This window comes from Coregonus lavaretus (assembly GCF_964263955.1).
Source record: "Coregonus lavaretus genome assembly, chromosome: 16".
NCBI lineage: Eukaryota > Metazoa > Chordata > Actinopteri > Salmoniformes > Salmonidae > Coregonus > Coregonus lavaretus.
This window is the reverse complement of record NC_140003.1, coordinates 42,382,870-42,395,913: the sequence shown is the minus strand read 5'-3', so window position 1 is coordinate 42,395,913 and position 13,044 is coordinate 42,382,870. Positions and strand designations below refer to the sequence as shown.

General features: G+C 41.3%; 1 protein-coding gene across 3 annotated transcripts in view; it reads right to left on the bottom strand.

Annotated features, from left to right (window-relative positions):
* LOC311143335 (PTB domain-containing engulfment adapter protein 1-like) overlaps positions 1 to 13,044 on the bottom strand; it is a 132,818-nt gene that overhangs the window by 13,780 nt on the left and 105,994 nt on the right. The window lies entirely within an intron of this gene.

Sequence of the window (13,044 nt, the reverse complement as noted above, 5' to 3'; positions counted from 1 at the left end):
ATGAATCAAGGGAATCTAAGAAACATTCAAACAAAAGAGATGTAACTTTAAGAAATGTAAGGCTCGCACACATCGCACGGAATGTGGATCTAGCGTTCGTCTGCCGATCGTTCAGAGCATTGTGTTTTAGGGACCACCCGCTGTAGATGTCTGACTGGCTACATTTTTCATGCGATTCTACATGTAAAATCGGTGTGCACTCGGTTCACAAATGACGTTCAGAGATGCTAAGTACTCTGGGTCAGCAACCACTACTGTTGTATCTGAACCCTGTGGAAACCGCTACAGCCAACTCTACGTTACTGGAATTATATTGTAAAGGCAGTCGAAGAATACAAATATTTCAGATGATTATTCATTTCTGGGGTTCAGTCTCCGAGCTCATAAATCTAAGATTTTCTCTCCAATTCATAAAGGTTGGCGCCTTGCAGTGACGCAAGTAACTGCTTGCCTCGTGACTCCTAACTCTTTTTTTATTTATTTGACATTGAGTACAAGACTAAACATTAAAGAATAAATTAAATTATTATAAATTATTATATTATGCACTCTCTTCCTTCAATCAGGGACTGATAGTCTTATACGGTGCAAGAATCTCCCTAAATCCCCCCCCCCCCCCCCCCGTTTTAATTTCTCAATTTCTCCACTTCTCCTCAATGAAGCTCAAAACAAATATACCTAACAATGACCTTGAAACACACTAAACCTGTAGGGCCTGGTCAATATAGACCTTTCCCAACAAACTTGGGATGTCAATTACAGTAACTATACCATAGCCATACCAGTAACTATGCCATAGCCATACCAGTAACTATACCATAGCCATACCAGTAACTATACCATAGCCATACCAGTAACTATACCATAGCCATACCAGTAACTATGCCATAGCCATACCAGTAACTATACCATAGCCATACCAGTAACTATACCATAGCCATACCAGTAACTATACCATAGCCATACCAGTAACTATACCATAGCTATACCAGTAACTATACCATAGCCATACCAGTAACTATACCATAGCCATACCAGTAACTATACCATAGCCATACCAGTAACTATACCATAGCTATACCAGTAACTATACCATAGCCATACCAGTAACTATACCATAGCCATACCAGTAACTATGCCATAGCCATACCAGTAACTATACCATAGCCATACCAGTAACTATACCATAGCCATACCAGTAACTATACCATAGCTATACCAGTAACTATACCATAGCCATACCAGTAACTATACCATAGCCATACCAGTAACTATACCATAGCTATACCAGTAACTATACCATAGCCATACCAGTAACTATACCATAGCCATACCAGTAACTATACCATAGCCATACCAGTAACTATACCATAGCCATACCAGTAACTATATCATAGCCATACCAGTAACTATACCATAGCCATACCAGTAACTATACCATAGCCATACCAGTAACTATACCATAGCTGTACCAGTAACTATACCATAGCCATACCAGTAACTATACCATAGCCACAACAGCCCTGACCAACACAGCTGACCCCTCTGCTAAGCACTAGCTCTTCCATCCCCACCATACTACTTATCCTCAAAGAGTAAATGAGTGAGATCCATCCCCCCCCCCCCCCCCTCTAACTATGATGAATGGGGGCAGGTCCTGGACTCACTGCGGCGAAGGCAGGTAGCCCAGACAGTTTTTCTATGTGTCAGCACCCAGTCTTGATTAATAGAGGCGGCCCCACCTCTCGTGCCCACCTTTATATAAACCGTTAAAAGGAGGACTCTAAAGTCGCTAAAAAAAAATGGACTGGCACCGGGGCGTAAAAGATTAGACGGCGGAAATAAAGTGCCGTGGGCACGAGAGGATGCATCTGAGAGTCTGAAGGTCAGTTTGTGTGGCGCGTGTGTCCTCAACAGTCTGATTCAGTGACAGCTCTAGGGTTACCTGTCATGTTGAAAAGAGGTGCCCGATGGAGACTTTAGGGGGACGATGCATCTCAATGCTTCTCTACTACTAAAGACAGACTGGTTCTGAACATGTACAGTACATGTATACAGTTGAAGGTGGAAGTTTACATACACTTAGGTTGGAGTCATTAAATCTCGTTTTTCAACCACTCCACACATTTCTTGTTAACAAACTACAGTTTTGGCAAGTCGGATAGGACATCTACTTTGTGCATGACACAAGTCATTTTTCCAATAATTGTTTACATTCAGATTATTTCACTTATAATTCACTGCATCAGAATTCCAGTGGGTCAGAAGTTTACATACAAAAAGTTGACTGTGCCTTTAAACAGCTTGGAAAATTCCAGAAAATGATGTCATGGCTTTAGAAGCTTCTGGTAGGCTAATTGACATCATTTGAGTCAATTAGAGGGGCACCTGTGGATGTATTTCAAGGCCTACCTTCAAACTCGGTGCCTCTTTGCTTGACATCATGGGGAAATCAAAAGAAATCAGCCAAGACCTCAGAACAAATATTGTAGACTTCCACAAGTCTGGTTCATCCTTGGGAGCAATTTCCAAACGTATGAAGGTACCACGTTCATCTGTACAAACAATAGTACGCAAGTATAAACACCATGGGACCACGCAGCTGTCATACCGCTCAGGAAGGAGACGCGTTCTGTCTCCTAGAGATGAACGTACTTTGGTGTGAAAAGTGCAAATCAATCCCAGAACAACATCAAAGGACCTTGTGAAGATGCTGGAGGAAACCGGTACAAAAGTATCTATATCCACAGTAAAATGAGTCCTATATCGACATAACCTGAAAGGCCGCTCAGCAAGGAAGAAGCCACTGCTGTAGCATCATGCTGTAGGGGTGCTTTGCTGCAGGAGGGACTGGTGCACTTCACAAAATAGATGGCATCATGAGGAAGGAAAATTATGTGGATATATTGAAGCAACATCTCAAGACATCAGTCAGGAAGTTAAAGATTGGTCGAAAATGGGTCTTCCAAATGGACAATGACCCCAAGCATACTTCCAAAGTTGTGGCCAAATGGCTTAAGGACAACAAAGTCAAGGTAATGGAGTGGCCATCACAAAGCCCTGACCTCAATCCTATAGAAAATGTGTGGGCAGAACTGAAAAAGCATGTGCGAGCAAGGAGGCCTACAAACCTGACTCAGTTACACCAGCTCTGTCAGGAGGAATTGGCCAAAATTCACCCAACTTATTGTGGGAATCTTGTGGAAGGCTACCCGAAACGTTTGACCCAAGTTAAACAATTTAAAGGCAATGCTACCAAATACTAATTGAGTGTATGTAAACCTCTGACCCACTGGGAATGTGATGAAAGAAATAAAAGCTGAAATAAATCATTCTCTCTACTATTATTCTGATGTCTGGAATTGTGAAAAAACGTAGTTTAAATGTATTTGGCTAAGGTGTATGTAAACTTCCGACTTCAACTGTATGTGGTATATGGCCAATATACCACGGCTAAGGGTTGTCCTTATGCACAACACGACGCGGAATGCCTGGATACAGCCCTTATCCGTGGTATATTGGCCATATACCACAACCCCCCGAGGTGCCTTATTGCTATTATAAACTGGTTACCAATGTAATTAGAGCAGTAAAAATAAATGTTTTGTCATACCCATGGTGTACGGTCTGATATACCTCAGCTGTAAGCCAAATCAGCATTCAGGGCTCGAACCACCCAGTTTATAATGTCTGATATAACATGGCTGTCAGCCAATCAGCATTCAGGGCTCGAACACCCAGTTTCTAACAGCCAATAAAGTAGCACACAAAGACATGATACTATAATACGGATCTGTTTTCTTTCAAATTAAATGCCTCGCACAGTGGCACTAATGTAATAGTCTCAACAGTACAAACCACGCCCATCTGCCACTCCAGACACACTCAATCAAACACATTTCAAAGTATTTGAAAGTAATCAAACAATACTAGAACATCAAAGCTAATGCTTTGTGGGACTTAGAACTCAGAACCACAGTTAGTAGTAAAGCCTTCAGAAGTTCCAGACAGATCAAGCCTGAGCTCATTATCTCACCCATTCACTTTAATGAATTACACAGCTAATGTTCCCATGGGCCAGGCTGGACAGTAGCCATCACCGGAACTGGGCCCTTACAGGAAAACAATGGCCAATTAATCTACCATTTGTCTCATTTAGAGTTCTGTTGGATCAATCAGTAGGCCCCGGGGGACTGAAATCTAAAATACCTCCAGCAGAAATGTCCGTACTCCAGATATCTGTTTTAATTAAATGGAGTGGACGGATACAAATGGTTAATCATTAAGGGTAAAATAAAATACAATGGATCTTCTCCAACAATCTCTTCCAACAAAATGCAATACAATTAAATGAGGGGAGTGTTCTTCGTCAATGCCAGTGAGTGGGAATCAGAGTGGGGACCGTTCTTGTTTTCCATATTTCCAACCGTCATCGCCTTTAGGGTAATGAGGATACTGATGACAGTAAAGAATTTAGCCTCAACAGTCGATGATGGTTTCCTATTTTATGTTGCACCGATCTCAAGGCCATTTTTAATCGTATTTTCGAGAAATTTTCAACCTTTGTTGTTTGTTATTTCTACAAGAGTGATGCCTTACAACTATCCCAAAAGGTTACTCATCATACTTCCAGAGGACAACTCAAAAGGTCAACCTGACAAGAGCACCACTGCTAATTGCTCAATCAAATCAAATTTGATTGGTCATGTACACAAAATACTAACAATACACCAAAAATAAAAGAAAGGAATTAAGAAATATAGACTTATTAGAATGAGCAAGGTCCAGAATATAAATATATATATACAAATATATGTATAGACAGTATGTATGTACAGTATGTGAATAGAAAAGGTGTGTACAGCAGTAGTTATATAGGATGATCCTTGACTAGAATACAGTATATACATATAAAGTGGGTAAAACAGTATGTAAACATGAATATTAACATTATTAATTATGAAAAAAAGTATTAACTGTAAGTCGCTCTGGATAAGAGCGTCTGCTAAATGACTAAAATGTAAAATGTAAATCCAGTGTTCAATGACTATGTATTGTACATAGGACAGCAGCAGTCTCTAACACCTTGTAAGCTTAAACCTTGATAAGAGTACACTGTAGGTACAGTGATTGCAGCACGATTGCTTCGATAAGGTTGTTCAATGCAGGGAAAACAGTAATTCACCACTGCATTCGATCGAGTCAAAGCTGACAATGAGATTGCTGGGTATGCAAACCCTTTGTCAAGCCATGCGTCCGTTTGCTGAGAAAAGCAGCCATGCAAGCAGTGGTTCACATCTACAGCTAGGGGAAATGTCATAGGCTAAGTAACATTCAAAAGTGTTAAAATTACATTAAGGCAGTGCCCTTTGAGGGAACCATTAGCAGAGAAATGCTCATAGATCATTTCCCTGTCAAAGAGAATGCAGCTTTTCAAAAGACAGTAGCTATATAATGAATGACCCAAACGTTTGTCAGGGAACAGCTCTGTTTTTCTTCTTTTGTAGATGGCCTCTGTATACCTGTAAATTAACGTCATATTCATATACAATATGTTCCATATACAGTGCCTTGCAAAAGTATTCATCCCCCTTGGCGTTTTTCCTATTTTGTTGCATTACAACTTGTACTTTAAATGGATTGTTATTTGGATGTCATGTAATGGACATACACAAAAAGTGAAATGAAAAAAACCTCTTTCTTTCAAAAAAGTATAAAAAATAAATAACGGAAAAGTGGTACGTGCATATGTATTCACCCCCTTTGCTATGAAGCCCCTAAATAAGATCTGGTGCAAACAATTACCTTCAGAAGTCACGTAATTAGTTAAATAAAGTTCACCTTTGTGCAATCTGATTGTCACATGATCTGTCAAAAGATCTCAGTGTATATACAGTGGGGGAAAAAAGTATTTAGTCAGCCACCAATTGTGCAAGTTCTCCCACTTAAAAAGATGAGAGAGGCCTGTAATTTTCATCATAGGTACACATCAACTATGACAGACAAAATGAGAAAAAAAAATCCAGAAAATCACATTGTAGGATTTTTAATGAATTTATTTGCAAATTATGGTGGAAAATAAGTATTTGGTCAATAACAAAAGTTTCTCAATACTTTGTTATATACCCTTTGTTGGCAATGACACAGGTCACACATTTTCTGTAAGTCTTCACAAGGTTTTCACACACTGTTGCTGGTATTTTGGCCCATTCCTCCATGCAGATCTCCTCTAGAGCAGTGATGTTTTGGGGCTGTCGCTGGGCAACACAGACTTTCAACTCCCTCCAAAGATTTTCTATGGGGTTGAGATCTGGAGACTGGCTAGGCCACTCCAGGACCTTGAAATGCTTCTTACGAAGCCACTCCTTCGTTGCCCGGGCGGTGTGTTTGGGATCATTGTCATGCTGAAAGACCCAGCCACGTTTCATCTTCAATGCCCTTGCTGATGGAAGGAGGTTTTCACTCAAAATCTCACGATACATGGCCCCATTCATTCTTTCCTTTACACGGATCAGTCGTCCTGGTCCCTTTGCAGAAAAACAGCCCCAAAGCATGATGTTTCCACCCCCATGCTTCACAGTAGGTATGGTGTTCTTTGGATGCAACTCAGCATTCTTTGTCCTCCAAACACGACGAGTTGAGTTTTTACCAAAAAGTTCTATTTTGGTTTCATCTGACCATATGACATTCTCCCAATCCTCTTCTGGATCATCCAAATGCACTCTAGCAAACTTCAGACGGGCCTGGACATGTACTGGCTTAAGCAGGGGGACACGTCTGGTACTGCAGGATTTGAGTCCCTGGCGGCGTAGTGTGTTACTGATGGTAGGCTTTGTTACTTTGGTCCCAGCTCTCTGCAGGTCATTCACTAGGTCCCCCCGTGTGGTTCTGGGATTTTTGCTCACCGTTCTTGTGATCATTTTGACCCCACGGGGTGAGATCTTGCGTGGAGCCCCAGATCGAGGGAGATTATCAGTGGTCTTGTATGTCTTCCATGTCCTAATAATTGCTCCCACAGTTGATTTCTTCAAACCAAGCTGCTTACCTATTGCAGATTCAGTCTTCCCAGCCTGGTGCAGGTCTACAATTTTGTTTCTGGTGTCCTTTGACAGCTCTTTGGTCTTGGCCATAGTGGAGTTTGGAGTGTGACTGTTTGAGGTTGTGGACAGGTGTCTTTTTTACTGATAACAAGTTCAAACAGGTGCCATTAATACAGGTAACGAGTGGAGGACAGAGGAGCCTCTTAAAGAAGAAGTTACAGGTCTGTGAGAGCCAGAAATCTTGCTTGTTTGTAGGTGACCAAATACTTATTTTCCACCATAATTTGCAAATAAATTCATTAAAAATCCTACAATGTGATTTTCTGGATTTTTTTCTCTCAATTTGTCTGTCATAGTTGACGTTTACCTATGATGAAAATTACAGGCCTCTCTAATTTTTTTAAGTGGGAGAACTTGCACAATTGGTGGCTGACTAAATACTTTTTTCCCCCACTGTACACCTGTTCTGAAAGGCCCCAGAGTCTGCAACACCACTAAGTAAGGGGCACCACCAAGCAAGCGGCACCATGAAGACCAAGGAGCTCTCCAAACAGGTCAGGGACAAAGTTGTGGAGAAGTACAGATCTGGGTTGGATTATAAAAAATATCCGAAACTTTGAACATCCCACAGAGCACCATTAAATCCATTATTAAAAAATTGAAAGAATATGCACCACAACAAACCTGCCAGGAGAGGGCCGCCCACCAAAACTCACAGACCAAGCAAGGAGGGCATTAATCAGAGAGGCAACAAAGAGATCAAAGATAACCCTGAAGGAGCTGCAAAGCTCCACAGCGGAGATTGGAGTATCTGTCCATAGGACCACTTTAAGCCATACACTCCACAGAGCTGGGCTTTACGGAAGAGTGGCTAGAAAAAAGCAATTGCTTAAAGAAAAAAATAAGCAAACACGTTTGGTGTTCGCCAAAAGGCATGTGGGAGACTCCCCAAACATATGGAAGAAGGTACTCTGGTCAGATGAGACTAAAATTTAGCTTTTTGGCCATCAAGGAAAACGCTATGTCTGGCGCAAACCTAACACCTCTCATCACCCCGAGAACACCATCCCCACAGTGAAGCATGGTGGTGGCAGCATCATGCTGTGGGGATGTTTTTCATCGGCAAGGACTGGGAAACTGGTTAGAATTGAAGGAATGACGGATACAGGGAAATTCTTGAGGGAAACCTGTTTCAGTCTCCAGAGATTTGAGACTGGGACGGAGGTTCACTTTCCAGCAGGACAATGACCCTAAGCATACTGCTAAAGCAACACTTGAGTGGTTTAAGGGGAAACATTTAAATGTCTTGGAATGGCTTAGTCAAAACCCAGACCTCAATCCAATTGAGAATATGTGGTATGACTTAACGATTGCTGAACACCAGCGGACCCATCCAACTTGAAGGAGCTGGAGCAGTTTTGCCTTGAAGAATGGGCAAAAATCCCAGTGGCTAGATGTGCCAAGGTTATAGAGACATACCCCAAGAGACTTGCAGCTGTAATTGCTGCAAAAGGTAACTCTACAAAGTATTGACTTTGGGGGGTGACCAGTTATGCACGCTCAAGTTTTCTTTTTTTTGGTCTTATTTCTTGTTTGTTTCACCCCCAACATTTTTTTGCATCTTTAAAGTGGTAGGCATGTTGTGTTAATCAAATGATACAAACCCCCCAAAAATCAATTTTAATTCCAGGCTGTAAGGCAACAAAATAGGAAAAATGCCAAGGGGGATGAATACTTTCGCAAGCCACTGTATGGAACTTACAGTAACAGGCCCCAAACACATTTAGTACAATCACTCTCCCATCCCCATAAAAATGCTAGTTGTCAATCATTTTTACAAGGCACAGGTCCCTGTATTATTTGTCTAGCTGCCTCATTCGCCGGCTGGTCAGAGGAGTTAAGCTAAGCTCAGTTTAACACCTCTGATACGTTGTTTTACAGTTTTTCTGGATATGAGCTGCCAATGTGGTCCAGAGAAATTAAAAAGCCACATTTTTCATATGAGTGAGTTCATCTGTTGATCTCCAAATGACAAAGAGGGCATTAAAAATGGATATACAGTAACACCCTGCATTGTCGTTAGTGTACATTTTTACATTTCAGTAGAAGCTCTTATCCAAAGCGACTTACAGGAGCATTTAGGGTTAAGGGCCCTGTTAAAGGGCACATCGACCGATTATTTACCTGACACATTTTCTTTGTTTTTAATCCTCAATCTCCAGTCATTGTTACTCATTGAAATAACTGAGATCAATTCCAGGATAGCACATGGAATCAGGAACCAAATTGCCCCATTCACAGCCTGTTTTAATGAGTTAGACTTTGTACATTATTTTCCTGTTTCCTCTATGGAAATATGTCTGTCTGTTTGAGTCTGTCTGTCTGTTTGAGTCTGTCTGTTTGAGTCTGTCTGTCTGTCTGTTTGAGTCTGTCTGTCTGTCTGTTTGAGTCTGTCTGTCTGTCTGTTTGAGTCTGTCTGTCTGTCTGTTTGAGTCTGTCTGTCTGTTTGAGTCTGTCTGTCTGTCTGTCTGTCTGTCTGTCTGTCTGTCTGTGTGTGTGCACCATCAAAATACACCTATATTTTGTTTTACACTGTTACAAGGCTGTAGAGTACTGTGTCTGTCATTACTGCCCTGAAAGAAATTGACGAGAGAGATTTGCACCCAATTATTTCTTCATCATCATCAGATACAAAAGGTTATCTGTGTCATGGGCCCCTGGTGATTGCAGGTCAGCCCTGGTGATTACAGGTCAGCCCTGGTGATTACAGGTTACCCCTGGTAATTACATAATTACATGTTGCCCCGATGATTACAGGTCACCCCTGGTGATTAAAGGTCACCCCTGGTGATTACAGGTCACCCCTGGTGATTACAGGTCAGCCCTGGTGATTACAGGTCAGCCCGTTTCACTTGGAAACACAATGGTATTTTGACCTGTTGAGTGTACTTCAACTGCATGTCTCAGTAAAATATTTACATGGACGAAATAATAATTTACGAAATAATAATGTACCTGGTTGCTGGTGGACACAGAGACGTTTGCACTATTTCAATTTGCATCTCATTATGGTAAAGGTTAGCGTGACCGGGTTAGATACATGCGGATCACGCCGTTTAACCTTTTACTGCAGTGGGCTATATCAGGGTCAAACAGAGTGTTTGTTGGTAGTCTTAAACAAATCTACTTTGAAACAAAAGTATACACCTCACACACATGGTTATGGGCTTAGAAAAAAGAAGATACAGTGGGGAAAAAAAGTATTTAGTCAGCCACCAACTGTGCAAGTTCTCCCACTTAAAAAGATGAGAGAGGCCTGTAATTTTCATCATAGGTACACGTCAACTATGACAGACAAAATGAGGAAAAAAAATCCAGAAAATCACATTGAAGGATTTTTAATGAATTTTTTGCAAATTATGGTGGAAAATAAGTATTTGGTCACCTACAAACAAGCAAGATTTCTGGCTCTCACAGACCTGTAACTTCTTATTTAAGAGGCTTCTCTGTCCTCCACTCGTTACCTGTATTAATGGCACCTGTTTGAACTTGTTATCAGTATAAAAGACACCTGTCCACAACCTCAAACAGTCACACTCCAAACTCCACTATGGCCAAGACCAAAGAGCTGTCAAAGGACACCAGAAACAAAATTATAGACCTGCACCAGGCTGGGAAGACTGAATCTGCAATAGGTAAGCAGCTTGGTTTGAAGAAATCAACTGTGGGAGCAATTATTAGGAAATGGAAGACATACAAGACCACTGATAATCTCCCTCGATCTGGGGCTCCACGAAAGATCTCACCCCGTGGGGTCAAAATGATCACAAGAACGGTGAGCAAAAATCCCAGAACCACACGGGGGGACCTAGTGAATGACCTGCAGAGAGCTGGGACCAAAGTAACAAAGCCTACCATCAGTAACACACTACGCCGCCAGGGACTCAAATCCTGCAGTGCAAGACGTGTCACCCTGCTTAAGCCAGTACATGTCCAGGCCCGTCTGAAGTTTGTTAGAGTGCATTTGGATGATCCAGAAGAGGATTGGGAGAATGTCATATGGTCAGATGAAACCAAAATAGAACTTTTTGGTAAAAACTCAACTCGTCGTGTTTGGAGGACAAAGAATGTTGAGTTGCATCCAAAGAACACCATACCTACTGTGAAGCATGGGGGTGGAAACATCATGCTTTGGGGCTGTTTTTCTGCAAAGGGACCAGGACGACTGATCCGTGTAAAGGAAAGAATGAATGGGGCCATGTATCGTGAGATTTTGAGTGAAAACCTCCTTCCATCAGCAAGGGCATTGAAGATGAAACGTGGCTGGGTCTTTCAGCATGACAATGATCCCAAACACACCGCCCGGGCAACGAAGGAGTGGCTTCGTAAGAAGCATTTCAAGGTCCTGGAGTGGCCTAGCCAGTCTCCAGATCTCAACCCCATAGAAAATCTTTGGAGGGAGTTGAAAGTCCGTGTTGCCCAGCGACAGCCCCAAAACATCACTGCTCTAGAGGAGATCTGCATGGAGGAATGGGCCAAAATACCAGCAACAGTGTGTGAAAAGACTTACAGAAAGACTTACAGAAAACGTTTGACCTGTGTCATTGCCAACAAAGGGTATATAACAAAGTATTGAGAAACTTTTGTTATTGACCAAATACTTATTTTCCACCATAATTTGCAAATAAATTCATAAAAAATCCTACAATGTGATTTTCTGGATTTTTTTTTCTCATTTTGTCTGTCATAGTTGACGTGTACCTATGATGAAAATTACAGGCCTCTCTCATCTTTTTAAGTGGGAGAACTTGCACAATTGGTGGCTGACTAAATACTTTTTTTCCCCACTGTACCTGTACCATGTCAGATATAGAGTTGAAATGTATTCAATTTTGAGTTTGCATCCCAATATTACACTTTACACCACAGAAGACTGAGCTATAACAAAACTCTTTAACATAGAACCACGGATTTTCGGCAGGTTTTTAAAAATAATGTTGATTAATTATGAAAAATATGAATAACATTCCACCCCTGAGGCCACTAGATCATTTGACTGCAGGAAAGGTCTACAGGGATATCTACTTAATCTATTATAAAAATCTGTCGATGTGCCCTTGAGCAAGGCACTTAACCCTAATTGCTCCTGTAAGTCGCTCTGGATAAGAGCGTCTGCTAAATGACTAAAATGTAAATGTAATAAAAGGATAAAAAGTAAAATGCACATTTCCAGCGTTGAAAAAAGTGCTTCACTTGCACAGTGTTTGATGAATCACACGCACTACTTTGATCATAAGGAGTCTTTTATACACATTCTGCATTATACCACGTTACAAAACTAACTCTTTTAACTCAATCTGAAAAGTGGGAATTGCTAATATTGACACCCCTGTTGAAACAGAAATCAAAATCAAACAGTCAAGCTCCTACACAGTAGTGCCCACAATATGTATAGCAGACTGAAGTATTTCAGCGATAATTGCATTCAAATTCAGTGTGAAATTGAAAACTGATTTTGGTAAAGAAATTACATTCTTTGGATGATGGGACAGAAAACCAGATTATTTTTACTAGAGGAAATCTATTCTTATTTTACGAACCGAGCTGACAATTCAATATTTTAAAAGGTCATTCCTCCAGGTAAAATGAAAAGAAGAAAGCAATGGAATGGGGTATCCATCCATCAATGTCTTCTAGGAAAAGCAAGATACACTACATGACCAAAAGTATGTGGACACCTGCTCGTCGAACCTCTCACTCCAAAATCATGGGCATTAATATGGAGTTGGTCCACCCTTTGTTGCTATAACATTCTCCACTCTTCTGGAAAGGCTTTCGTCTAGATGTTGGAACATTGCTGCGGGGACTTGCTTCCATTCAGCCACAACAGCATTAGTGAGGTCGGGCACTGATGTTGGGCGATTAGGCCTGGCTCACAGTTGGCGTTCCAATTCGTCCCAAAGGTGTTCGATCGGGTTGAGGTCAGGGCTCTGTGCAGGCCAGT